This window comes from Eumetopias jubatus, unplaced genomic scaffold (genome assembly GCF_037043125.1).
Source record: "Eumetopias jubatus isolate StellerSeaLion01/CBP00866 unplaced genomic scaffold, mEumJub1_p1.0 scaffold_17, whole genome shotgun sequence".
In the NCBI taxonomy this organism is placed as follows: domain Eukaryota; kingdom Metazoa; phylum Chordata; class Mammalia; order Carnivora; family Otariidae; genus Eumetopias; species Eumetopias jubatus.
The window spans coordinates 52,306,389-52,331,177 of NW_028274823.1; the positions used below are offsets into that span (position 1 = coordinate 52,306,389).

At 39.8% G+C, this 24,789-nt stretch overlaps 1 protein-coding gene and 1 non-coding gene across 2 annotated transcripts in view; both read right to left on the reverse strand.

The window, feature by feature from the left end:
• LRMDA (leucine rich melanocyte differentiation associated) overlaps positions 1-24,789 on the reverse strand; it is a 1,122,731-nt gene that overhangs the window by 164,665 nt on the left and 933,277 nt on the right. The window lies entirely within an intron of this gene.
• Positions 22,143-22,249, reverse strand: LOC114214243 (U6 spliceosomal RNA). The gene has a single exon (XR_003610369.2). It is a non-coding gene; the product is annotated as a U6 spliceosomal RNA (small nuclear RNA).

Here is a 24,789-nt window from a genome sequence, read left to right on the forward strand (position 1 = left end):
ATTTTTCATGCAGCACCATTTATATAAACCAATTGATCATCTTTCTTGAATGATTATGATCTGCCTAGAACTGCACTAGGTCTAGGTCTTGGGGATACAAGGGAAGAACAAGGCAAGAAATCTATCTCATGATGAATCTGAGGAGAAAGTATGTGAAATGTTACAGAACCCTACAGGAGGATAGCTGAGTAGGAAGGCATGTAGGACATCGAAGTACATAGCTAGAAAATGGTCCAGACGAAGTTTTTGAAAGTAGAGGGGGTCTTCATGGGACCATGAAGTACAGGTAGGAGTAAGACAGCATCCAAAGAGTTAGAGAAAGGGGATATTCTGTCCTAAGCACAGAGACATGGATGTGAGGGTGGGAAAGCAGAGTATGGGTCTTCCCATAAGGATGGGACACATCATGATGGCTTAGAACACCAAAAAGGAGAGGTGAACAGAGAATCCTTACCAGTTACTGAAAGGGTGAGTGAGGGGTGCAATGATGAAAATAAAACTTTCATTTTCCAACTACTCAGAGTCAATTTTAAAAGAATTGGCAGGTAGGTAATGCACATTACCTTACTGATATATATGGACAATTGTCAATTGTACTTTCGGTTCTCATTAGAGAATTGAAAACTTAATATATTTCCCTTTTTTTCAATTAGCACAAACAGAAAAATGAAGATAACCAATCTCAAATAAATGACATTTTAAAATGACATAAAAAGATTCCTAAAGGATATAAAATAGTCTGAGAGTCACTGGCAAGGAAATTTCCTTTCTACTCAGAAGCCAATGTGCAGGGCTACTTTTACCATGTAAGAGCAATTAATCAGAATCAGATTTGCTTTCCTGCCTCAAACCAGGACAGGCTCAGGAAAAGCACACTGGTGGCAAGTAGGATAACCAGCTTTTCAGAAAGGTGACCCAGGGTGCACCCATATTAGAAACCCCTCCTCCAAAAAATAATATATAATAAATGATTATATCTATATATATATAACTACTTTAATATAAAAATATATGAAAAATGGGTTTTATTTTAAACTCTATAATTGTTCTATAGTATTTACCTTTCAGTTACATAAATCCTATTATGTAAGACAAAAAGAATTAGTTAACAGTGGCAATTAATGGGGCACCTGGGTGGCTCAGCCGTTGGGCGTCTGCCTTCGGCTCAGGTCATGATCTCAGGGTCCTGGGATCGAGCCCCACATCGGGCTCCCCGCTCGGCGGGAAGCCTACTTCTCCCTCTCCCATTCCCCCTGCTTGTCTTCCCTCTCTCATTGTCTCTTTCTCTGTGAAATAAATAAATAAAATCTTAAAAAAAAAAACAGTGGCAATTAATTATAATTAATAGTAGGACTGACTAAACAGATAATACATGTGATAAAAAATGACATTATTTTTATGTTTCTGTCTTCTGATACAAATTTATTTTAACTCTTCTAAAACTTTTTATTGGGTATTTAACTTTTGTAGGCTATATTATTGTATATTCTTAAAGTATATAAATATGAGACTTTTAAAGGGAGAGTAAAAATACAATAGAAACAGATTTACCTATATTTAGTAAAAAACAACATTTCTTTCTCTCTGATATTATAATAGGGTATCTTTACTCTTGCTGTTTCCTTTTCCAATAATGCTTCTCTGGACTGCCCGCAGCCTTCAAGACACCCTTCCTTTACGTGGTGGTAAAGCTGAACGCAGTCACATGTAAAATTCTGTTCGACTTATGGTTATGCTCCTATCAAGCTCACATTACACTGCTCTGGTGTCAATCCAATGTGGTGACACCAAGCTAAACAGCCTATCAACAAAAGCATCTCAGCATGGAACACTCTGGTGTTTCCTTACTAGCGAGAGCAGGGTTTTAGCCTGGAATCCGTTTCCAGCTCTCCAAAAACTATTCCTCCACTTGGTACCTACATGCCTATTTTGATGGGCCAGAAGTCTGTCAATCAGCTTTACTGCACATATGAATTCATCACAGAAACTGTCCGTGTCCAACATGCTCACCGTTTTTAAAACACTATGAAGCATATTGGATGTCATAGTAAGTTCTACTTCTTTTTCTCAGGGAAAATGATTTTAAAGCACTGAGGTAATTCAAACTTGTGAATTCAAAACTTTCCTCAACTTGTAAAATCAAAGTTGGATTCCAAGTAATGACAATTTTAGTAAATAAGGAAATTGAGAAAGTCCTGTTTGACTTGGCTGTCCTCTGGTGACATTTTTTTGTTCGTTTAGAAGCAGGCTTATTTCTAAAAAGTGAGTCTTTTTTTTCCTTTGTGCATGAGTTTTTGTCATATCCTACATAGAACATCAAATAACTCAGGTATAATTCTTTCCTAGGCTTCTTGTGGCCTCTTCATAGATCATCAAAGAGTTTTGGAGAAACGGCAAATAAATTTCTGTTTTACTATAATACTGTCCTCCATTCTCATTCTCAATGTATTCCCAATTAGTGAAGTACATTCTTCTTACCCCACTCTTTGAAGATAAGATTTAGAGCAGGCCAACATTTTAACATCATTTCTATGGCCCTCAATACTGATAGCCATCTTGTAGGCACATACCTAAAAAGGCTAATTCCTTCTATTTCTATCAAGTCAAAAAGCTCAAGTGCTTCTGTTTTGAGGAACCTAAAAGTGACCGAAAACTTCATTTTGTGAGTTTCAATATCACAGGTAAGTAAATCACACCCCTTTTTAGCAGTGTTGTAGACAGGGTGTAAGGATATTCAGCAGGTGAGACAGTTCCATTTGTTTGGTAAGAAATTTAAATGCTGAATGGAGTTACTAATACCTACACTGTCCACTAAAATGCAGGTAAATAAGCAAAGTCTAGCTTGGATAGGATATTTAGGGTATCAACAATCTTTTGTTTTATGGTTTCTACAGTTTCATTAAAATCTTCAGAAATCAAGAAGATGATCTGAAACTACAGTTTTCAAGCCCAAATACTGAAGAGTTGGAAGGAACATTACTCTGTTGCTGTGGCTCAAGGAATCACTTGACATGTTAAGGAAACCATGGTTGTTGGACAGATCTGACAAAATTAGCTCTATTCTGTAAGAGGGCAACACATCTATTACCCAATATTACCCCCAAGGCCATTTTAACTGAAATTTACAAACCAGGCAATGCAACTTAAATTGGTGTCATAGAGAGATCAAGGGAACAATACGATAACGTTACTTGTTTGGGTGGTATACCCAAGATAATTCAGCAGAGACTATTTTCAACTAAGCCCTGGTGTCTTCTTGGGAGACACAAAAGCTTCTGACTAATTTAGAAGTTCTTGTGTGTCTCATCCTAAAATGGTGAGATTCAGTCTCCCTATGTGCTTTCATATCTCCTTCTCCACCATGTCCAATTTTCTGCATGTTTTGCAAGATGCTCTCCTTTGGTTATTGATTTCCCCAATCTAGTTGTATGAGTCCTTCCATCTGTCACTATTTACCAGTCATTTAACCTTCTTCTTCCGGGGTTTCTAGGTCATGCTGGCATTGGTATTATAATCACCCTCATTTTCATTATCTGAACTCTTAGAAAATATAGTCACAATATTCACAATGTCAAAACTTAAACTGGCGCTGTGGTGATGCAAAGCACAACAATTAATCAACAAACAGAGTCAAAGATAGATGGACCGTGAATACTCATAATTACAATGTACTTAAGGTATACACTCAAGTTGCATCAATTGGAGTGAAACAACAATGGTTGATTCATTAGTGTGAACTTCAAATCACAGTTGGCGATAGAAGGGGAAACATAGTGACAGCAACTAAGGAAGATAAATAATCTATGCATTATCTATTTAGCACTAAAAACAGCATTGCTTTCTGCATCTATATTTGGGCTGCCAATGGGTTTTATACTTTTCCCTGAACCTCTGGCATCTATCACCAAAAAATAAGATTTTCTGTATCCCAGGGATGGAATTTCTGGGATATGGGACTCTCAGTTCTAAAACCAGGAAAGTTGTTCAGGCTGGCAGGGCTCAAACATTATTCAGCATAAATTCTTACAAAGTTTGAAGGAGAAAAGAACCATAAAGCCAATCATCTTATCAAGACACGATGAAAAAATACATAGAATAGGCCATCAGGGAAATCATGATCCATATTTGAAAATGGGCTATGTGCAGAAAAAGATGTCTATCTGAGAACTGACCAATTGGACCTACACAAAGTTGAAGACATTCAGGAAGGCTCAAATCAATACAACTGATGATCATGACGTTAAAAAATACAGAAGGAACCAAATCTGGTGCAGATGAGAATAAATCTCTGTACCTTTACTTTTATACATCATCAAAGCTAAGCTCTCAAATTCTAAAGCAAATATCGAAACATTAATAAACCCCTATTCTAATGTGTTTAAATATCTTATATTTTCATTTTTTTGTTATTTAGTATAAGTAGGCTATTAGTGACTCTTCCCCCCCATCCATATAGCCAATGCTGATTGGTTGTTTCCAAAACAGATATTCATCTGAAAATGAGCTCATTTCTATTAGTAAGGAATTAAACCTTTTATTTGGGGAAACTTTAGAGGACTATATGAACATATTTAGCTAAACTCAGTGGAAGCATCACCAGGGACTATTCCTGCTCATTCATCAAAAATGCTCTAACTTATATCTGGAGCAGTACTTCCCAAAATTCAGAAACACTATGTTAAAAAATTATGTAGTTAAATATATTTGAGGAACACTGGGTTTAAAAAGTGTCCAACAGTATTCCTTATTATAGATTCCACATATTTTTTAAGATTTTATTTATTTTAGAGAGAGAGAGAGCGTGCACACGCAAGTCGGGGGAGTGGCAGAGGGAGAGGGAGAGAGAGAATCTTAAGCAGGCTCCACGCCTGGCATGAAGCCCAGTGTGGGGCTTGATCTCACAACCCTGAGATCATAACCTGAGCTGAAATCAAGAGTCAGACGCTTAACCAATTGAGCCACCCAGGTGTCCCCACATATTTTTTAAAAGGCTCACATGCAATGAGCACATTAAGAGTTGGAAAACACTTCTCTGAAGCCATGTTCCACAAACTACAGTTTGGGATACACCCATATAAATGTAACAAAATGTTAAAGTAAGATTCTGTTTTAAGTTCATTTGAAGTTCCAAGACAATAGGAACCAACTAGACCTATATACCAAGGAGAGGTGCTGGATTACCCAAACAGAACTTGTGACAGAGGTGTCTCAGTACTGGATTTGCAAACACTGGCTGAACACATCTCTCTGTATTCTCAAAAAGATGCTGGCTAGGCTGTGAGAAGAGTTTGGAGTTGAGAAGTGGGGATTTTTTTTTTTTAGGATTTATTTAATTTGGAGAAAGAGAAAGAGGGGGTGGGGCAAAGGGAGAGGGAAATAACCCTCGAGCAGACTCCTGGCCAAGCACAGAGCCAGACATGGGGCTTGATCCCAGGACCCTGAGATCATGACCTGACCTGAAATCAAGAGCCAGATGCTTAATCAACTGAGCCATCCAGGCACCCGAGAAGCAGGGATTTCTTTAAAGATCTTTTTGAAACTTTTAGGTTTGCCTGCAATGCTTTACCTACATGGAAAAGAGCTAAGGGTTCTTCCCTCATGTCAAGTGAATGACAGGGAGTTCAGTGGCTCACTTAGATAGGTAGCTTGGTATGTGCCCCCTGCACTTTCAGGGTCAGAGGGAACTGATTTCTGATTTAAACATGAAAAATTTAACAAGTGAAAGAAAGACTGTGGCTGAAGCTGCCTGCTAGGTGACTCAAGAAAGGAGGCCTGATTTGAGGATCTAACTCTACCTCACTACTAGAAAGTCAAAACCCGTATCTCCATGGAGGAAGTGAAGGCCAAGTGCAAGACAAAGCACCGTAGGACAGTCTTGGATCCTGCATTGTTGGAAGTAAGGAGACCTCAGCAGAGAAAAGTCCCCAGATGCCTAAGGTGTGAAGAAGGAATCAGAAGTGCACAGCCTCAGGAGATGGATTTATCATCAAGAGAAGTGCAACCAAGAGGACCCCAGCTGTTCATGAAAGAGCCTGCAAGGAGAAGGGCCAACCTAAACATCTGCCACTGGAAGAGCAAGCTGGCAGATGGGCATCAGCTAAGCAAGTTTGATACTGCCTCCCACTTCTCTCCCATCTCCCCACCCAACTCACCTGGTGTGTGGGAATGGGGAGAGGATGAAAGAATAAAGGAAGAAGCTACCCACCACACAGAAGATACGTTACCTATGGATGAATTTCAGAGTTTTCATTCTTACCTGAGACTTTTCATATTGATAACTGAACCAAGACTTGTTTGGAGACTCAGGTAACCAGAGGACTCATTATTATCTAAGAGTGAGTAGCAAGCTCTGGGCACCCACTGAAATTTTATTCAGAAGCAGAAGAATATCTAGTCCCACTGAGTGAATTTAGAAAGGCAGTTGTGAGGAAAAAATAAATTTGTGTTATACCCTACCATGTAACACTCAACTAACATTTTATTAAAAGTACCACTGGCTTGCTGGGAAGTACCTGAGGTTGATCCTGTCATTTGGTGACCCAGAGCCCTACTGCAAGGAGGACAAAGGCAAGCACTATCTTGCATTTTTATGGCAGTTTCAAGTCCAGCATCTCAATTCGCTCTCCCAACCATATGAGGCAGCTGGATAGGTATGACTGTTCCCAATTTTACAGAGGAGAAAACTGAGGATCAAATCTGGGACTTGACTTAGCTAAAGTCTCAAAGCTCAAGCACTGGCAGCTCTAACTTTAAGAACTCTTGTCATCCAAACTCCTTGTTCAGTGATTTTTCCAACATATATGTTATTTTATTTAAAGGACAGGATAAAAGGTCACTTACAAACACTAGGATCCATTTCTCTTACATGACTGAAAATAATTTCTCAGTGAATAAAACCGAAATAATTATAGCTGTTAGGATTTTTTAGATAGCAACATCAGCTTTGAAATAAAGTCAAGAGCAGCATAAAACAATATGACCCCAGGCAGAGTAGATTAAAGCCTTTTTCCAAATCCAGGCTAGTTGCTCTTTATAGCTGGATGGATTTTGTTTTTCTTCCCTTAAATAATTTTCAGTGGTAGTGTGTGTGTGTTGGGGGGAGGCTCTTTGATTACACTAAAGCAAAATCTTGTATACAAGCAACTCCTTTGGCAAAAAGCACAAGGCCAATTATCACCTTTTTTTTTCCTTCCATTTTTTTCCCCCACTGGCACAAAATCTAAGAAAATCCTCAAGGTGCAAATGATTTGCAGTCTATTTAACATCATGGTTATTTATTTTTATGAGACCTCATTATTGCTCTTTACCCTAAATTATAGGTACATTCTTGGCTCCATTTCCCATTCTTCGCAAGCCCCAGAATAGTGGGGTTTTTTTCCCTATATTTCTAAATAATCTTCAATACTTCATCAATCAAATATGTAACATCTCACAGATGATGTGTGGGACCAAGGCTAAGATCTGCGAAATCCAGTAGTCTAAGCCAGAACTTTGTGCCTATATTATGCCACTGGAGTTATTTCCACTCCATTTTTCCCTAAACATTCCTTGAAGAGAAATATTCTCCATCTACATGTCCTGATCTAGTTCCTAGAAACTGAAAGAGTGTTGTTGAATTAAACTACCCATAACCCTATAAAGGTCACGTTACCATTATCCCTTTTTTAAGACAAAGCTCACTGAGCCTCAGAAAGGTGACGTAACCTTCCCAAGTCATAGAACTGGCTAAAAGAAAGTCAGAACCTGAATCTAGATACCCTGAGTTCCAGTGTCTGTGTGCTGATATTACACTCCCTGTCTTTGGCAATTCCTTCCATAGAATGTTCCCTGTAAGCTCAAAGCGACAGAGCTACGGTTATTTTGTTTACTTAACCCAATGAATAAAAAAACCTTGTTTTTAAGAAACAGAACTCTAACTTTTTTCATGGAGAAAAGATATGCCCAATAAACTAATAAGTGAGGGGGGATAAGGAACAAATGAAAAAAGGAAGGAAGGAAAGAAGGAAGGAAGGAAGACAGGAAAGACAAAGAAAAAGTGGGAGGGGATAGACAGAAAGAATAAGGAAGAGCATTCCATGTTATCAAGTCAAGTCATCAAATTGAGTTTGAACCTGCCTTTCCAGTTTTATTTACCACTTCATCCTATGCTCCCATTAAACTGGTCTACGCTATACTGGCTGTACTGAGGATAAGGAACTAAAAAAAATGGATTTGTATATTGATCTGCTATCACACAACCTGCTAAATTCACTTATTAGTTCTAGAAGCTTTTCATCAATTCCACAGTATTTTCTATGTAGATGATCATTTCATCTATGAATAAAGACAGTTTTTATTCTTCCTTTCCAGTCTAGATGCCTTTTCTTTCTTTCTTTTTATTCTTGTCTCACTGCACTGGCAAAAACCTTCAGTACAATGCTGAGCAGAGGTAGCAAGCATGTATTTGTACACTTTTTTTAATAACAAAAATAATTATTTTGCAGGTATTGAATAAAACCTAGGGAAGTTATAGGTGAGTAAGAATCAGTCCCCAGAGGGGAAAGAGCAAGATGGCAGAGGAGTAGGAGACCTAAATTTTGTTTGGTCCCAGGAATTCAGCTAGATAGGGATCAAACCATTCTGAACACCTATGAACTCAACAGATCAAAGAAAAGAATAGCAACAACTCTCTGAACAGAAAAGTGGCCACTTTCTGGAAGGTACGACATGGGGAGAAGTGAATCCGAGGCAATATCTGGGAGGATAGATGGCGGGGGAGGGGGCCTCCATCGGCCGCTTCTGGCAAGTGATAGAGCCGCAGAGCACAAAATCGGAACTTTTAGAAGTTGGCTTCACTGAGGGACATTGCACCAGTGGCTAAGCGGGGGTAGAACCCTCACTGGGACAGTGTGGTCTCAGGACCCTCAGGGTCACAGAAAGACCGGGGGTGCCTGAGTGCGGCAGAGCTCCCAGGGATCGGAGCGGGGAAGCCGGCTGCAGAGACGGAGCCGAGGCGCGGGCTCACAGCTCGGGGTTGCCATAAACCGTGATCCGCGGCACAGTTGGGCCCCTACTCTTCCAGCAGGGACCCACAAAGTGGCAGATCTGGGGAGACTCCCCTTCCTCCCCTGGGAGGAGTGGCGTGGGAGCGCACCGCAGGGATCTACTGGGTTTGGAGACTCCACACGGGGTCGGGAGCCAGAGATAGATACGCTCGGTCACAGGCTGGGTGAGCATGGAGTGCGGCCGGAGACCAGGGAGACAGGAGTAATTGACTGTTTTACTGGAGGCGCACAGAGGAGCAGGGCCCCGAGTTTGGGGCGGAGATTGCGAGGCCGCCATTTTCACTCTCAACCTCCAAAACTGTGTGGAAAGCTTGCAGGGAACAAAAGCTCCCAAGAACACACCCGAGCAGATTACTTAGTGTGGATCGGCAAGGGCAGGGCAATTCCACTTCCGGCTAAGACATGTGGGAACCGTGGCAACAGGCCCCTCCCCCAGAAAATCAGCAAGAACAGCCAGCCAAGACCAAGTTTACTGATCAATGAGAACGGCAGAATTCCAGCGCTAGGGGAATACTGCACATATAATTCATTGCTTTTTCCCCATGATTCTTTAGTCTTTCAGAGTTAATTTTTTTAATTTTCTTTTTTTTGTTTTTCTTTCTTTTTTTTTTGAATTTTTCTTTTTCCCTTTTTCAACCAACAACTTATCAATCCCTTTTTTAAAAAATCTTTTTTATTTTTCATTTTTAGAGTCATATTCTATCCCTTCATAGTAGTTAACCTTATTTTTCGTATATAGATATATAGGTTGTTCTCTCTTTAAAATTTTGGGATACAGTCCTTCTAATAGACCAAAATATACCCTAAATCTCTAGTGTATGGCTTTGTTCCAATCTCCTGCCAGATCACATTCTCTCCCTTTTTTTTAAATCCTCTTCTTTCTTTCTTCAACTAACTTCTTATCTTATCAATTCCTTTTATAAAAGCTTTTAAAATTTTCATCTTTACAGTCATATTCCATCCCTTCATTGTATTTACCCTTATTGTTTTACATATATAAGCTTTGCTTCCTTTAAAAATTTGGGAGGCACTTTTTTTAAACAGACCAAAATAAACCCAAAATCTAGTCTATGTCACTGATCTATGCACCAGCCTAATCATATTTGAACATATTCTGGTTTATTATGTTTGTTTGTTTTTTTATCTTTTTCTTTTTCTTTTTTCTTACATTCCCTTTCTTTTCGCCCAGATTCAGATCTCTCCTGATTTGTTTACTGTATTATTTCTGGGGTCGTTGTTACCCTGTGAGCATTTTGTTCTCTCATTCATCTTTTCCACTCTGGACAAAATGACAAGACGGAAAAAAATCACCTCAAAAAAAAGAACAAGAGGCAGTACCGACTGCCAGAGACCTAAACAATATGGACATTAGTAAGATGTCAGAACTAGAGTTCAGAATGACAATTTTAAAGATACTAACTGGGCTTGAAAGAAGCATAGAAGATATTAGAGAAACCCCTTCTGGAGAAATAAAAGAACTAAAATCTAACCAAGTCAAAATCAAAAAGGCTATTAATGAGGTGCAATAAAAAATGGAGGTTCTAACTGCTAGGATAAATGAGGCAGAAGAGAGAATTAGTGATATAAAATACCAAATGATGGAAAATAAAGAAGCTAAGAAAAAGAGAGATTAAACAACTCCTGGATCACGAAGGCAGAATTTAGGAGATAAGTGATACCATAAGACAAAACAACATTAGAATAATTGGGATCCCAGAAGAAGAAGAAAGAGAGAGAGGGGCAGAGGTATATTGGAACAAATAATAGCAGAGAACTTCCCTAACTTGGGGAAGGAAACAGGCATCAAAATCCAGGAGGCACAGAGAACCCCTCTCAAAATCAATAAAAATAGGTCAACACCCCGACATCTAATAGTAAAACTTACGAGTCTCAGAGACAAAGAGAAAATCCTGAAAGCAGCTCAGGAGAAGAGATCTGTAACCTACAATGGTAGAAAGATTAGAATGGCAACAGACCTATCCACAGAGACCTGGCAAGCCAGAAAGGACTGGCATGATATCTTCAGAGCACTAAACGAGAAAAATATGCAGCCAAGAATACGATAACCAGCTAGGCTCTCATTGAAAATTGAAGGAGAGATAAAAAGCTTCCAGGAAAAACAAAAACTAAAGGAATTTGCAAACACGAAACCAGCCCTCCAAGAAATATTGAAAGGGGTCCTCTAAGCAAAGAGAGAGCCTAAAAGCAGCATAGATCAGAAAGGAACACAGACAATATATGGTACCAGTCACCTTACAGGCAATACAATGGCACTAAATTCATAGCTTTCAATAGTTACCCTGAATGTAAATGGGCTAAATGCCCCAATCAAAAGAAACATGCTATCAGATTGGATAAAAAAACCAAGACCCATCGATATGCTGTCTGCAAGAGACACATTTTATACCCAAAGACACCCCCAGATTGAAAGCGAGGGGGTGGAAAACCATTTACCATGCTAATGGACACCAAAAGAAAGCTGGGGTGGCAATCCTTATATCAGACAAATTAGATTTTAAAACAAAGACTGTAATAAGAGATGAGGAAGGACACTATATCCTACTTAAAGGGTCTACCCACCAAGAAGATCTAACAATTGTAAATATCTATGCCTCTAACATGGGAGCAGCCAATTATATAAGGCAATTAATAACAAAAGCAAAGAAACACATTGACAACAATACAATAATAGTGGGGGACTTTAACACACCCCTGACTGAAATGGACAGATCATCTAAGCAAAAGATCAACAAGGAAATAAAGACTTTAAATGACACACTGGACCAAATGGACTTCACAGACATATTCAGAACAGTCCATCCCAAAGCAACGGAATACACATTCTTCTCTAGTGCCCATGGAACATTCTCCAGAATTGATCACATCCTAGGTTACAAATCAGGTCTCAACTGGTACCAAAAGACTGGGATCATTCCCTGCATATTTTCAGACCACAGTGTTTTGAAACTAGAACTAAATCACAAGAGGAAAGTCGGAAAGCACTCAAATACATGGAGGCTAAAGAGCATGCTACTAAAGAAAGAATGGGTCAACCAGGAAATTGAAGAATTTAAAAAAAATTCATGGAAACAAATGAAAATGAAAACACAACTGTTCAAAATCTTTGGGATGCAGCAAAGGCAGTCCTAAGAGGAAATTATATAGCAATACAGGCCTTTCTCAAGAAATAAGAAAGGTCTCAAATACAAACATAACCCTACTCCTAAAGGAGCTGGAGAAAGAACAGCAAATAAAGCCTAAACCCAGCGGGAGAAGAGAAATCATAAACATCAGAGCAGAAATCAATGAATTTGAAGTCAAAAGAACAGTAGAACAGATCAAAGAAACTAGGAGCTGGTTCTTGAAAGAATTAACAAGATTGATAAACCCCTGGCCAGACTTCTCAAAAAGAAAAGAGAAATGACCCAAATAAATAAAATCATGAATGAAAGAGGAGAGATCACAACCAACACCAAAGAAATACAAGCAATTATAAGAACATATTACGAGCAACACTATGCCAGCAAATTAGATAATCTGGAAGAAACGGGTGCATTCCTAGAGATGTATCAACTACCAAAACTGAACCAGGAAGAAATAGAAAATCTGAACAGACCTATAACCACTAAGGAAATGGAAGCAGTCATCAAAAATCTCCCAACAAACAAGAGCCCAGGGCCAGATGGCTTCCCAGGGGAATTCTACCAAACATTTAAAGAAGAACTAATACCTATTCTCCTGAAACTGTTCCAAAAAATAGAAATGGAAGGAAAACTTCCAAACTCGTTTTATGAGGCCACCATTACCTTGATCCCCAAACCAGACAAAGACCCCATCAAAAAGGAGAATTACAGACCATTATCCTTGATGAAAACGGATACAAAAATTCTCACCAAAAGACTAGCCAATAGGATCCAATAGTACATTAAAAGGATTATTCACCACAAGCAAGTGGGATTTATCCCTGGGCTGCAAGGTTGGTTCAACATCTGCAAATCAATCAACGTGATACAATACATTAATAAAAGAAAGAACAGAACCATATGATCCTCTCAATAGATGCAGAAAAAGCATTTGACAAAGTACAGCATCCATTCTTGATCAAAACTTTCAGAGTATAGGGATAGAAGGTACATACCTCAATATCATAAAAGCCATCTATGAAAAACCCACAGTGAATATCATTCTCAATGGGAAAAAACTGAGAGCTTTCCCCCTGAGGTCAGGATAATGGTAGGATGTCCACTCTCACCACTGCTATTCAACATAGTATTAGAAGTCCTAGCCACAGCAATCAGACAACAAAAAGAAATCAAAGGCATCCAAATCGGCAAAGAGGAAGTCAAACTCTCACTCTTACAGATGATATGCTACTGTATGTGGAAAACCCAAAAGACTCCACCCCAAAACTACTAGAACTCATACAGGAATTCAGTAAAGTGGCAGGATATAAAAGCAATGCACAGAAATCAGTGGCATTCCTATACACCAACAACAAGACAGAAGAAAGAGAAATTAAGGTGTTGATCCCATTTACAATTGCACCCAAAACCATAAGATACCTAGGAATAAATCTAACCAAAGAAGCAAAAAATCTGTACTCAGAAAACTATAAAATACTCATGAAAGAAACTGAGGAAGACACAAAGAAATGGAAAAACGTTCCATGCTCATGGATTGGAAGAACAACTATTGTGAAGATGTCAGTGCTACCTAGAGCAATCTACATATTTAAAGCAATCCCTATCAAAATACCATCCACTTTTTTCAAGGAATTGGAACAAATAATCCTAAAATTTGTATGGAACCAGAAGAGACCCCGAATAGCCAGAGGAATGTTGAAAAAGAAAAGCAAACCTGGCGGCATCACAATTCCGGACTTCCAGCTCTATTACAAAGCTGTCGTCATCAAGACAGTATGGTACTGGCACAAAAACAGACACAAAGATCAATGGAAAAGAATGGAGAGCCCAGAAATGGACCCTCAACTCTATGGTCAACTAATCTTCAACAAAGCAGGAAAGAATGTCCACTGGAAAAAAACACAGTCTCTTCAACAAATGGCGTTGGGAAAATTGGACAGTCACATGCAGAAGAATGAAACTGGACCATTTCCTTACACCACACACAAAAATAGACTCCAAATGGTTGAAAGACCTAAATGTCAGACAGGAGTCCATCAAAATCCTAGAGGAGAACACGGGCAGCAACCTCTTCCACCTCAGTCACAGCAACTTCTTCCTAGAAACATCACCAAAGCAAGGGAAGCCAGGGCAAAAATGCACTATTGGGAATTCATGAAAATAAAAAGCTTTTGCACAGCAAAAGAAACAGTCAACAAAACTATAAGATAACCAACAGAATGGGAGAAGATACTTGTAAATGACATATCAGATAAAGGGCTAGTATCCAAAATCTATAAAGAACTTATCAAACTCAACACCCAAAGAACAAATGATCCAATCAAGAAATGGGCAGAAGACATGAACAGACATTTTTCCAAAGAAGGCATCCAAACGGCCAACGGACACATGAAAAAGTGTTCAACATCACTCGGCATCAGGGAAATCCAAATCAAAACCTCAATGACATACCACCTCACACCAGTCAGAATGGCTAAAATTAACAAGTCAGGAAATGACAGATGTTGGCGGGGATGTGGAGAAAGGGGAACGCTCCTGCACTGTTGGTGGGAATGCAAGCTGGTGCAGCCACTCTGGAAAACAGTATGGAGGTTCCTCAAACAGTTGAAAATAAAGCTACCATATGACCCAGCAATCACACTACTGTGTATTTACCCCAAAGATACAAATGTAGGGATCTGAAGGGGTACATGCACCCCGATGTTTATAGCAGCAATGTCCACAATAGCCAACCTGTGGAAAGAGCCAAGATGTCCATTGACAGATGAATGGATAAAGAAGAGGTGGTATATATACACAATGGAATATTATGCAGCCATCAAAAGGAATGAAATCTTGCCATTTACAATGACATGGATGGAACTGGAGGGTATTATGCTGAGCGAAATAAGTCAATCAGAGAAATACATGTATCATATGATTTCACTGATATGAGGAATTCTTAATCTCAGGAAACAGGCTGAGGGTTGCTGGAGTGGTGGGGGGTGTGCGGGATGGGGCGGCTGGGTGATAGACATTGGGGAGGGTATGTGCTATGGTGAGTGCTGTGAATTGTGTAAGACTGTTGAACCACAGACCTGTACCTCTGAAACAAATAATACATCATATGTTAAAAAAAAAGAAGAAGAAGAAGATAGCAGGAAGGGAAAAATGAAGGGGGGGAAATCGGAAGGGGAGACGAACCATGAGAGACTATGGACTCTGAGAAACAAACTGAGGGTTCTAGAGGGGAGGGGTGTGGGGGGATGGGTTACCCTGGTGATGGTTTAAAGAGGGCACGTACTGAATGGAGCACTGGGTGTTATACGCAAACAATGAATCATGGAACACTACATGAAAAACTAATGATGTAATGTATGGTGATTAACATAACCTAATAATTAAAAAAAAAGAATTAGTCCCCCACTTAAGGATTTCATGACCTGGTGGAGGACCTCTTTTTAGTGGTAAGATGGACAACCAAATAAAACCCGAAAGATAAATCAGGACAGGTCCTTGAATAGTAAAAGTAACAACTGTAGCAATAGGAGCCTTAATATTTACAGAAGGATTGATATAGGCCAGGATCTGTTGAAAGTTCCTGATATGTATTAACTCATTTGACTCCTACATCTTATCCCCATTTTATAGGTAGGGAATAAGAGACACAAGAAGATAAGTGACTTGTGTCCCTACAGCCAGTGTTCTTAAGTGCTCGACTAAATTGCCTTCATCTTCATTAACAGGTATTGAGTGTCCACTCTTTGCTAATTACTATGTCACTTTCAATTACTTTAATTATTACAGTAATCTTGTTTTTTAAATGAAGGAACTGAGGTTCAGAGACTTTAAGTGACCTCTCCAAGGTCACCCAACTAGCACAAGACTCAAACTGAGGTGTTCTCCCTCCAAATTCAATATCCTTTCCACCACCCTCTGATTTCTCTTCAAATAGCTAATATTTATATAGTATTTTGCAGCTTATAAAACTCATGATCACATTTATGTCTTAAATGGCACTTAAAGAAATTGAGATTTTATTCACTAGGCAAAGGAGAACCTCGGTCAGTTTTTAAGAGAAAGGAAAATGTGAATGAGAGAAGAGGTGTTTCTGGAAGGCCAGGGCAGCATTGTGCTAGATGGACTTCCCAGGGCAAGTGTACAAGCCCAGGAGTTAGGAGACACTGCAACTCTCAGGAGGATCCACATTCACCTCTGAACCTATGAGTCCTTCCCTCCAAACTCATTTGCCAGTCAGAAGAAATCCCATTTTAAATAATGTTCCTGGAGGGAACTCCCAGAAGAGCAGAGATAATAAAAGTATTTCTTATGTCACTTCTTCTCCCTGCATTTAACTTTCAGGAATATTTTTGTTAACTGAGAAGAGCACACCAAGGAACCATTATCACTGATACAAGGAGAAAACGGACGGTAGATTTCCTCAGCTGTGTCCTGTCGGTGTCAACAATTTAACTAAACATATAATAGTCATAACCTCATCAGTGTTAAATTTTCTAGGTTTCTGGCACATAGCTCTTCATCTCCCTCATTAAGTTCATAGAGTGTTCTTTGGTACATTTGCTCAGTATGAGGATTTCAGTTTCAACTGGCATATATTGGAGTCAAATAGGGGAATGGTTTTTCTGCCTTAAGTAGTTAGGAGAATAAGAGAACATGTGAAATGGCCCAATGCCCAAAGCCAGGTACTTGGCAAATAACAGCAGATATATTTGACCCCATCCATCACAATCCTGCCCCATTCACCAGGGGTGGATCCAACACAGGTAGGCCAACCAAGCTAGAAATATGAACAGTTATTTAGTTTTCATTATCTTCCTTGCTGCATGCCCTGCATACTATTTCCTGCTCAGGGATTCCCCTCATTCAGAAATGGAGTCTTGAGGTCCTCATGATTACACTCCCACTAGGATGGTGACTCCAAACAAATTTCCCCAACCCAAATCTATCCCAATCCCTCTTCATTTTATCCTAATTTTAACATGTTAGCATTATATACTCAACTAGGTCAGATGAAAATGATTGTTACAATATCATTCAGGCAAATATTTAAGGGATAGCAAGCTTGATGTGATTTCATTCCCAGGGGTATCTACATTTTAAAAAGGAATGTCTTAACCTATAGATGAAGTTAAACTATAAAGATAGAGCACTATGGAGCTTCAGGGTGGGGGCTCTTCCAGCATCCATCAAAAATGCCCTGTGAGAAACAGCTAAACCCTCATCGGCATACTTAGGCCTCAACTCTCCATCTGTAACATAGGGATATAACCCCAACTTTATAGGATTATTATAATATAGGGATATAATTTGACCTCACAGGATTACTGTGGGGATTAAACCACTTGGTTAATCATTGTTACAAACCTCTCAGAAAGCTATAAATTACTATGCAGAAGTGAGAGGTTTCTAGTGACTTCTGAGTTTTGCCTTTAACCCACTTTATCTACCTCCACTGGGGTCTGAAGAGATGGGAAACCCCCTGCACAATGAGCCTATTTCAGTCAGATAGGATTGTGACTTCTAGCTCTATTACTTGCTGAGCTCAACTACAGATTAGTTATCCAAGCTTTAGTTTCTCAACCACCCACAAAAATATAGTCCCGATTTCTTGGATGGGCTGAAGAGAGACCACTTTTACCACTGGAAACAGAGACCGTCTTGGACCTACTCACTAAGTTGTCATACCAACACTGTGTGAACCAATAACTGAGCCAAGAACATGCTTCAAGAAGAAAGATAAAACTTGCCACTATTTTACTTTGAACGAGAGCTCCACTCCCAACCATAACAAATCTTTATATTTTTATCGAGAATGGGTTTTATAGCACTTCAAAGCCTGCTTTCTTCTTCCCAAGATATTAAGGCATAGTGTATACCTTCTGTCACTACTTCGCATGCCTAGTTTCCTTAGAATATTAGGGGTCTACTTGATTATCTATAAGTAATTAAATTCTAGATATTTGAGGGGTATTAAATTATGGGAAAATGAGGATTTCATAATTCCTAATCAAAATGTCACCGAAGGACAGTACTGAAAAATATCCTGGGACATTCACTTTATCTTACAGAGTGGGGAACTGAGGCCCCCACATACTAGAGTTATGAGGCAGATCTGAAATGTGGACCTGTGGACGGTATACCCACTCTACCATATACTGTTCCCTCCCCTATGTTGTGCATGCCATTGGCAGTAATGCAATCAGGAGGTACCCTTTCTTATAACTACCATGTTTTGCCATTGTTCTCTAGGAATTAATAAATAACATCCCACCCATATTTTAATCTTCTTCTTCCCTTCCCATGGTTTTCTCATCTTTCCTCCTCATGTTTCAGGTCAGCGCTGTGAACTAATAGGGCTTTAACTCAACACATTTGCGATGACCAATGGAATGGATGAATAAATGGCTGCCCAAGTACCTGTCACCAGCACTTGTTCTCTCTCATAAGATACAACCACAAGGACACTGGGGAAAATGGGGGTGTGGAGGACAGCTCAATGGGCCACCTGCAGTAACGTTCTGTGGCCTATAGCCAGTGTGCATACTCTGAGAGAGAAGAAAGAAGGGACCTCACCATGGGGATGGGAAGAATGCTGCCCCCTGCCAACCATCTCTGTGGTGGTAAGGCTGATGACAGCATGCAGAGCACACAACGCTGGCTCGATGCCAAACATCTGGGCTCAAAACCAAGCAACCAAGTTGTTCAAATCAAGGAAAACCTAATCAACAAATATTTTCAATGCCTACTATGCGCATTCAGAGAGCCGTGGTTAGAATGGATGACATTTGAGTCTTAGCCCTACAAATTCCACTGTTCTCTGTTCCAGATGCCTGATATTATATTAATCAAATATTCATGTTTTGAACTGAGCATCTGTTGGCATATGTTGATGTACACACAAAACCAAAATAATGAATTATTTCTCCAGTACATTAATGGTACTCTTGTCAAGCTCCCTAGAGTGAGGCTGAGGATAGTTTACTTCAAGCCACTGGCCATTTCTAAGATTGCCATCCTTCTTGCTGTTTCCTGCTCTATCAGAATGCAGAGAAGCTAGGAGGGCCATGCTCCCTCCCTTAGCTCCAGGGAGATATTCAGGTGAGGACACCACCAGAGGCAACATCTTTCCGAAATCACTGGTTGCCTTTAGGCTCCAAAGCACTCAATGCCAAGAGGGAACCTTGTGCATAATTTGGCATCTGTGGTGCTCTAAGAACAAAGGATATAATATCCTTTTGTTTCTGGACATCCTAAAGTAAAAATGACATCTTGGCTGACAATTATGATTTTGCATTCTTTTATAAATCATGTTATTTCTCAAAGAACTTAAAGCAGGTGAATGAACAGTCAGTTGCCTCCTTTCAGGCATTTCTCCTATGAGGACTGCCAGGGCCTTTACTAATATTACCACCAAGGACTTTAGTCATGAAATGAATAAAGTCAAGGGATTTGCTTTTAGCTTGCTTTAGGCCATTTACTGTTTTCATTCTTCAATAAGAAGAAACAGTCACTGAGGTGAAGTTGGGAAGACCTCTCCATATGTGATTGCAGTCTCTGATTTTTCAAATTCCCCTAGCTGTTGTCAAATAGGCTTGTACACACTTCAGTTAGTACAATCTTGCTTGCCTTCCCTGCTTTCACAATGACCTCTAAGCTACTCAAAGTCATCAGGTTCTTCCAGAGGCCTCACCTCCTCCAGGCACTATGGCACCAAGGACGAGGACCTGCACGATGATTATGACAGGGAGTTTATGGATAAGGAAAGAGGAACCACTAAAGCCATGCTTACTCATCACATTCCCAAAAGGAAATTAGAGGTAAGAATCTGGAAATTTGGGTGTCAACACCCTGGGGTTTGTGGCTTCCTCCTTAAAAGTGTGAAATTGAAGACCCCATTGGTCATTTCCCTTTTAAACTAACCCTGCCCACTGGACAGGGTGATCTCTGAAGCTGGTCTGCTCCATGAGCCACCAGGTTTTCTTACTGTCTATGCTCAGCTACTTAAGAAAAAGTACATTAAAAAGTATTTTTCTCAGGAATTTCACCTCTAAATCTCTGCTTCTTTTCCTAGGCACATGAATAAAACTGGACAACCTCTAGGAAAACTAAAAATTCCTATATCCATGGACTATGCTATTCTGGACAGTGCTCTGAATAAAATTAGAAAAAGACGCCCCACGGGGAGGATGCACCTACAGACACATAGCTTGACAAGTAGAGCCTGGGCCAGATTTTGATCCTGCTGACTTGCCTCCTTGGTTTATGGAAATCTGGTAGTACTATCTCACCCTTAAACCCAGAAGCTGGATTAGGTTCTAAATTGTCTGTCTCCTCTCTTCTGAGCTCCACTCTGAACCCCTGTACTATAGAAAATATCCCAAGTCTCTTTTCAAGAAGAAAGCTTTCCAAACTGCTTCATCAACAACAAAAGTTTCAACCCAAAAGTCCAAACTCCTTTTATATTCTCAACCCCACCACCAGCCCATTAATGACCTCACAGAGGAGAAAGGGTTTTTGGGAGACGGGTGGAGGATATCCATACCTCCTCTTGCCTCTATCTACATCCTACTAATTTTGTTCTATCTTTCTCATTTGACCCTTTACTACAGTAGTTCTCCACTAACTCAACTTTTTGTTACCAACTTTGCTTGTCTGCCCCAAAATGGAAAGACAAAAATTCTAAAGCAACAGTGCCTATACTCTTCCCATGCCAACACCTCTGTGGAATTTTGTAACCCAAAGATGACCCTAGCCTACATGCTGGAATTTCTTTACCATTGAAGAACTATTTCTGCAAAAAATTTTGAAGTTGTCATGTTCATTTAAAAAATAAGATGATAAAACACACACACAAGCCATTATTTGTAAAATGCCTACAGATGATGAAGAGGAATGCATATCAATATATACACATGCATGCAGATGAACGAGGGAAAACATGTGTATGTGTCTACCCATGGAGGCCAAGACGAACCTTTCAACTGAAGAGAGTGAAAGGAAAATGACAGGAATCAAGAGTGATTTCAAATTTCTTGTAGCTTTTCCTTCTAGTACACCCTCCAGACTAAAAAAAAAGTATTCTCAGAATTCCACTTAAATTTGATACCTAAATTAGCTTCAAAAAGCAGTCACATGGGTAGCATATATGCAGGGGTTACCAAGCAGGGGTCTCATTGTGGTATGAGAATGATTGCTAGCTAGAAAGGGGGATTTTCTAGTCCTCTTCTGGTATTGCTTAGCTAAATAAACTCTGACACCTCTGCCCTTCAGTGCTTGATATCTTAGATTCTTTCCAGGATTTACTAGTGTTCTGTGGTTATAAAAGTTACTTAAAAGTTATGTGGATATTTAGAATAATGACTACCATGTCCATGATAAACACCAATGCCACCACCATTATTATCCTGACTTCTTTTCTTTCTAGAACAATTTGCAATTGCCCGGCTATACCTGTACCTTAAAGAGGTAAACAAAAGATTGATTTCTCCAGTTTGCAAGGAAGAATAGATAGAGAATTTTTAGTGACTTAACCAATAAATCTGGGTGGTGCCAATTTTAAACTTCACAAATGCCAAAGAGCCCAGTGCAAGACTGTTTCAAACTCTAATGATGGAAGACCCTTCTAACTGGGTTTCCACAGTAGCTATCAAGGGTAATAATGGAAAGTCCAAGAAAAACTTGATCTTCAGAGAGCTTGGGCTCTGCTTATGGTCTTGAGTTTGGGCCAGGTGCTGACTTTTCAAATGCTTCCCAAATACTCCCTAACCTAACAATTTGGGACATTCAGTGCTAACTCAGTGTGTCTTCCTTTTACCACGAGCATTCATGCAACTGTTTATACTGCTTATAACTTACAAGGTTGGACATGTCATTCCTCCACTACACAAAAAATTAGACTCGGCTTCTTAACCCAAAGATATCCTAAATAAGAAGGTCATTTTGTTTTTGTTTTTGTTTTAATATAGGGCGTGTCATGAATTGGCACACCATCCTTACACAGGAGCCATACTAATCTTCTCTGTACTATTCCAATTTTAGGATATGTGCTGCTAAAGCAAGCGCAAGGTCTATTGAGAGAGAGAATGGTAAGTGGTAAAAATCACAGGTTTTGGAATCACACAGAGCAGCAATAACTTTACGTATCTATGTTAAGAGAGGGTAGCACCTGAGAATACCCAGACGTGTTTTTTGCATGGATTATTCTTTCCTTACCTCATTTGGATACAGTTGTTGGCACATAGATGTACTCAATAAATATTTATTGAATGAAATTAATCCATTCTCATATTGAACAAATTTACTTTCACTTAAAGGGGACTCCATAATCTTTAAGTAATCTGATACTGTGCTCCTTGCAATTTCTTTAAGGTAGAGTTCTGAGTTTGAGATATTGGTGTCTTTCTTCCACCTCATCCATAAAGCTTCCCTGACAGCTCCAGTCTAACTTGCTCTCTTTTTTCTGACCCCCTGTTATACTTATTCCAGGTTCACTCACTTTGGCACACATACGATATCTTAACTTGCCATGTAAAATGGGTTTCATAAACACATCATCCTTCCTAAGAGCCTATAAGTTTTTCAAGGGCAAAGGCCATGTTTGATATTTATTTTGATGTCCCACAGTACACAACACAATCTAGAGCCCATAGCAGGCTGTGAACAAGTACCTGTTAAACTGAGTTGCATTTTAAGAACAGCATTCCATTGCCAGTGATGATTTTGTTTCAGAAAATTATCAAAAGGCTGTATTCACCACTCATTTCACCCAAATTAAGCCCATGGGTCTCTACACTTGAAGTGCTAGTTAGGAAGCAGAGGATCAGAAAGCAGCTGCTTACTTTCAACAAAGAAGAGATTGCATTTCAGCAATGGGTTGCAGGATTTCACGTATTAGTCACTAGTGACTCCTGGACAAACCCTTTGGTCTTATCAGGAATAAAAAGTAACCAAGAGACATGTCAAATATCAATTTCCAATTACTCCTCTGTAACTCATTTCTGCCACTTGGGAAAACTCCCAAGGGATCTGTTGCCCCTTATCAGCTCAGATCGGGCTTACCTTTCAAATAGGTAACACTCGGCCGCACCCAGTTCAGCCTCAATATTACAATGTCCTTTTCTGACACTCACATTGTCTTGTGAAGTCTTCAATATTGGCTTACAGTGTCACCGGAGACCTGGCCCAAATGTGGAAGTCCTCCTGATATTATACCCTGAACCATCTGCACTGGAGTGGGATGGGGATAACAAACACCTGCAGTGAGCTGTTGTCACTAAGGTTTCCTAAGCCTTAACTTGCACTGAGATGCTGAATGTGGGCACAAAGACTCATGCAGCACCTTTGCATCATCAACTCCAGCCAAATGGGAAAGAAATAAGAGAGTCTTAACTTTGATACTCAAAACACAGAACAGCATTTCTACCCTCCAGATCACAGAAAGCAGGCCACAAACTAATTGAAAAAATCTTTGGTATTAGGGATGTTAAAACTGAGGATCTGCAAAAAACCAGAAATCACATGTCCCTTTTATTACAAAGTAATGGGAAAGAATTTGGAAAAACCAGGAAACATCTCTGGGTTCATAAATCAGCCCAGTTGGAGGGAAATGCAAATGGCCAGCACCTGGAATGAGCCTTCATCTGGAGCCCGGAGAGCAGCTAGGCTGTTCACTGTGATTAATGACTTGAGTGAAAGGTCTCAGTTGAGGCTGAACAATTAACTTGTTCTCCCCACATCTCAGAACTCTCCACAGCATAACTATGTCTTCCCTGATTGTTCATATTTACTAAAATGCAAGCCAGTCTGGGAAGCTTCGAACATGTCATCGGACTATTTCTGACAATTGGGAGAGTCCTGGTGTTTGACAGGACTACTTTCATCAAATCATTTGTGTTGACTCTGCATGCACGTCTCAACCTTTCAGTTCCTTTTCAAGTTTAAGAACCATCTTATAAGAGGCAATGGCATTGGCCTCGATCTGTCGAAGAAAAAAAATTTCAGCTCAGAGGATTGCAAATGGACAGCATATGGCCTGGCTTGTTTCTGGTCATTCCCCAAAAAAAGTTCTTAGGGAATTGAATGTCCATGAGATTAATGGTTCCCTCCTGTCCTGCCTTTATCCTCTGGAATAGGTTTCTCTAATCTCTTTCAGACCCTCTCAAGCATTTACATTAAACCAATCATTCCTCCTGAATCTACAACCAAGACTCTGATATGACCTACTAGAACTTAAGGAAGTCTCCAAACCTCCCTCCCTTTCTCCTGGAGGTGAATTTGTAGATGGGAAAGAAAGACAGGCACCTCAGAACCTCATTTTGTATGTGGAAGTACCCAAGGAATCTGGTTTCTTCATTTGACCTTCTAAACCTATTTCATTTGTGACAAACGGACGTACGCAAAGTGGATACGGCCCCACACGTAGTAGGATTGGAAGGGTACTGAGTGGCTTGGCTAAGAACATCCACCCCACTGGCCTGCCATAAGAGCTAATCCTTTACCTCCCCTTTGCCACCCCATCCACAACTACTTTTGTCAGTGAAGGCATCCTGCCTCCAGAAAATACAAAGATACATCAAAAACAGTAGTAACAACAATGATAACAA